General features: G+C 31.8%; 1 pseudogene; it reads left to right on the forward strand.

Moving 5' to 3' along the window:
• Nucleotides 1-1,505: 1,505 nt before the first annotated feature.
• LOC100791289 (elongation factor 1-alpha-like) lies at nucleotides 1,506-2,072 on the forward strand (annotated as a pseudogene).
• Nucleotides 2,073-5,015: the final 2,943 nt, after the last annotated feature.

Genomic DNA, 5,015 nt, shown 5'->3' on the forward strand with positions numbered 1-5,015 from the left:
TGCATTTATTATGTCCGAATATATTCAAAGGATATTGAAGATATCATATGTTTAACATTTATTATTAAGATTTAGAGTTTAGAGTTTATATCATTATGATATGTTTTTATCTTGTCTTTGGATTTGTTTCATTTATTAGAACTCTTATTTTGTTAAGATTTGTTTTCTCTTTTAGGATCAAAATCTTATTTTATCATATCTTTAGTTCATATAAGATTATTGTTTTATCTTATCTTTAGGTTAGACACTATTAAAATTTGTTTTCCGTCACTTGTTTTGTATTTCCCTATAAATAGGAAGCCATGTAATGGAAATGAAAACAAATTGAATAAAATTTGAGGATTTACTCCATGTTCTTGATTAAAAACTTTACAATGTTGATTCTACTAGCATGTCATAGTTAAGGTCACTCTTTTTGATAACTTTAGTTTTATCGATAATCATGTGTTATCTATCATTTGTTTGTTTATCTCATTCAATCTTAAAAAAATGTTTTGGTTGTTGCTTTTGTTATTTATTCTATTGTGTCATCTTTCTTTGTTCTATTTCTTTGAATATGTTCATCTTTCTTCGTTCTATTTCTCTGAGTTTGTTCATCTTTCTTTGTTCTATTTCTTTGAGTATGTTCATCTTTGTTTTCTCTATATCAATTAAACAATGGACTAGTATAGAAAAAAGTTACAAGAGTATTCTTCATTTTCTTTATCTTTTTCTCTCAATTCTTTCTTTTTCATGATCCTTTTCTTTCAACTCTTTTTCTCTTATCTCTTTTTCTTTCTACACTTTTTCTATATAAGTTTTCTCTCGTTTTCTCCCAAATTCTTTTTTCCTTCAATGTTTTTTCTCTCATCTCTTTTTCTTTCAACAATGTAAAGCACCCCCAATCAATCAAACATTTTATTATTTTGTAACATCATTTGCTTTCAGTTTGTTATTTGTTACTGTCTGCCATTGTTTTTCAACTTTCAACTTTTATTGTTTACTTTATCCATTTTTTGTTTTCATCGTATCCAAAATTGCAAACTGTCTTTGGAGTAGTGTGAGGACTCATAGTCAAAAGATAGATTTTCTCTTTTGAAGTCTTTGTTTGAATACTATTTTGAAATTGTGTTGGGGAAAAAGGTTAGCGGAATTCCATTTTGGCTAGAAATTTCATTCATGCAACAACAATTATTTTCCATTACATTTATTTAACTCATGATATGATAGCTTTTACAATATGTTTTTTGGTGTACAATGATCCATTGAGGTTGGAACCTATGACCTCATGCATACTATCCCAAATCCCTCACCACTAGGTTTTTACAATATTGTACTAAAATAATAATAAAAATTTAATTCCCCTCAGACAAAAATGGATAAAGTAAACAAAAAATTTAATATTGTTTTAATACCAGATCAATGAGCCCAAAAAACCCTCAGACAAGCCTCTGAGGCTTCCCTTGCAGGATGTCTACAAGATTGGTGGTATTGGGACTGTGCCAGTCGGATGAGTTGAAACAAGTGTCTTGAAGCCCAGTATGGTGGTGACTTTTGCTCCCACTGGCCTAACTACTGAAGTTAAGTTTGTGGAGATGCACCATGAAGCTCTCCAGGAGGCCCTTCCAGGTGACAATGTAGGATTTAATGTGAAGAATGTTGCAGTCAAGGATCTCAAGCGTGGTTTTGTTGCCTCAAACTCTAAGGATGATCCTGCCAAGGAGGCTGCCAACTTCACATCCCAAGTCATTATAATGAATCATCCTGGTTAAATTGGAAATGGTTATGCTCCTGTTCTTGACTGCCACACTTCTCACATTGCTGTCAAGTTTGCCGAACTTGTGACCAAGATTGACAGGCGATCAGGTAAGGAAATTGAGAAGGAACCCAAATTCTTGAAAAATGGAGATGCAGGTTATGTTAAGATGATTCCCACCAAGCCCATGGTGGTCGAAACTTTTTCCGAGTATCCTCCTCTTGGTCGTTTTTCCGTGAGGGACATGCGTCAAACTGTGGCTGTAGGAGTCATCAAGAGTGTGGAGAAGAAGGACCCCACCGGAGCCAAGGTCACCAAGGCTGCAGAGAAGAAGTGAATGCATTTTTGTGTTTCTTCAAGTACATGCGATCATAGTTACAGTTATGATTACACAAAATAGTGGCTCCTTAGTATTTTATCTTTTGAGAGTCTAGGTGCTTTTACTTGTTATAGTTTTATGTGTCAATCGTTCCATTGCTACCATACCTTTAAAAACTGGGTTCTTAATCGGCGGCGGTGAGTTTTCATTATGTGCTGAGTTTTCATTAGTTTTGCTCCTTTGCTGCCGAGGATTTATAAGTGTTAGCCGTTACATTTTATAGGTTTTGTTCAATCTTTTTGTTCTTTCAAAATTTGGTCAGACATCGTGGGTATAGCTGCATGACTTAGACATTGATTTGATTTTGCTCGATTTTACTTAATCAATTTTTGGTTAGGATAGCTTATGAATATAGTGTATAGTCTAAAATTGGTGAATTTTCACTTTCATTTTTTTAACTCATTTGAACTTTTTTTATAGTAAACTCTTCTCAATAACAACACGATGATTAGAAATCTGGTAACTCCTAATAATAATTGTTTCTAAAAAATTTACCTTAAGGCAATTCAATTTTATTTTCAATGAATTTGAAATACTTCTATCATAATTCAATTGTTTGGATATGGGACTTCAAAGAATTTAAATTTATGTCATTTTTAAAGGAATTTTAATAGACTAAAATCATACAAATTGAAATTTCACCTAAATGGTAAGAATTTCAAATTCACTCCTCTCACACTATAGGTGGCCCATACATTCTAACTCGTTCTCTCTCTCATGCTTGTGTCGTGTTCTTTCTCACGGTGATTGTAGGTTTCTCAACTCCTTCAATCTAGATTCTAGGGGTTGAGCCTCAAAAAACCTATCTATCTTTTTCTCTATTTTCATTCTCTTTCTCTAACTATTTAACCATTCAATAAGGATTTCTCTCCAAAATCATCGTTATCATCATCAACAACAACGCTTCAATGATCAAAATCCCAAGTTGGTTCCTCTTCTTATTCTTCTTTTCATTTTTTTTTCTCATTTAATCTCAAATTGCACCTATGATCTTCTATGCTCTCATTTTTTGGTGAGCGAGATACCGAGCGTTTGGTTTCACATTTTGTGCAATTGTGGAATTAGAATTTGATAATTAGAATTATGCATTTTTGCTTTCGTGTGATTTCGAAATTTTGGGTCTCTTTCGATTGAAGTATGAATAATTGAATATAGTGGATCCTTGAGAGGTAATAGCATAGGACTTGTGTTGGTTTTTGTTTCATTTGACATTGATTGAGTTTTTTTTTGTTAATTTTGAATTGGGTGCATGCAATTATAGGTTTTTATGCATTTATTGCCCTTGGCAACATGTTTGTTATTGCTAGAAAGTGAAAAATTTTCAATATTTGGGAAGAGATAGACATAGCAGTGCATATGCTTATCCTTAGAATAGCTTTGTTTCTTCTTTAATGTTTACTATGTTGATTCATGTAGAAGGGATTTGAGGGGTGTGTGGAGAATTTAAGAAGAGAATAAAGATGAGTGAATCATAATGTGGTCTTGGAAACAATTTCATTAGAGAGCATATTTAGAATTTAATAATTATGGTTTCTGCAAGATAGCTTCATTTAGAGATATGTTTGGAAACACTCATTTTAGTTGAATTAATAAATTTCTTTTCAAACATTTCAGGAAGTTACATTAAAAAAAATTTTGTTCTAAAAACCAATTAAACCACAAAGTATAGAAATATTTAACCTTATTTCAGACTTTTTCTAGCTTAGTCTAAGAGCTTAGTAGTAATTATGAAGTATAGTTTCTTGTGTTATAAATCTAACTAGATTTTAACTACTATTCATGCTTTTGACGAATAGAAAAGAAAGAAATAAAAGATGATAAATGAGCGAACACATGCATGATGTTAACAAGTTGCTATATCTTCTCAAACAAGACTAGTAGTTACCAATAATTCATGTTATTATTGGCTTAGATGAATGAGTCTGACACAACTTTGAAGTTATGGAAAGTAGCAAATCACACATTTGATTTCTAGGTCACTTTTTTAATCCATTTTTTTTGTAATATCATATTCGCAGCTTTTTGTATACTGTGTCATTATACAAAAGGAAAAGAACAAGGTTCAACTTCTTTTGACACACATTCTCACAAGATAAAGATTGGAGAAAAAGAAGGAATAGCAATTTCTTTGAATAAAATGACCAACTCTTTTGATCGAATGGTAGAAAAAATGGATGCTAAAATTGATTATGAAGATATTCAAGAAATGTTACGTGAGGTAGCTTTGATATCAAATTTTAATAGACAACAATGAGCTAAACCTATTAAATGGTTAGCTGATGATTCAAAACAATTAGCTATTAATTGTGAAGCCCTTCCAATTGACTAGGAGATAGATGATGTTTTAACACATATTGCAAAATGAAACTTGGTGAGTAACCTTTTCTCTACATTTTTAGTTTCAACTTTCAAATCAGAAAATTGTGTCTTTTTTATGCCTGGTTGAAGTTATATTTTCACTTTTGTAAACCTTTTATTTATGATGGTTTTACTGTATTTTCTGTAATGAAAGATCACTCTGCTAGGGATCTATTTGCAAGAGTGAGAATAGGTGTGGGGGATTAAAGTTTAGCAACACCTGAGAGCAGTGTGTTTTTGTTATGTGCTTCTCATAGTTGGTTTTTTACATTTATGCACTCTTGCTTATATTATAGAAATTTTATTTTATCACCATGCCTCATTATTTGGGTAGAAACTGTCCTACTCTTATTTTATACTTAGATATTGTGTCAAATAATTTAAACAAGTTTTGTTGCAAAACAAGTTGTTCCTCATATTTATGTTGCCATCAATTTTTAGTCCTCTATTGCTTGCTAAAGAGAACGACACATCTCTTTCGCTCAACTTCAACTCATTTGTAGGCATGAAGTACCAAATCACGTGTAGTGTTTTAAATACTTC

Source organism: Glycine max, chromosome 19 (genome assembly GCF_000004515.6).
Source record: "Glycine max cultivar Williams 82 chromosome 19, Glycine_max_v4.0, whole genome shotgun sequence".
Classification (NCBI taxonomy): Eukaryota; Viridiplantae; Streptophyta; class Magnoliopsida; order Fabales; family Fabaceae; genus Glycine; species Glycine max.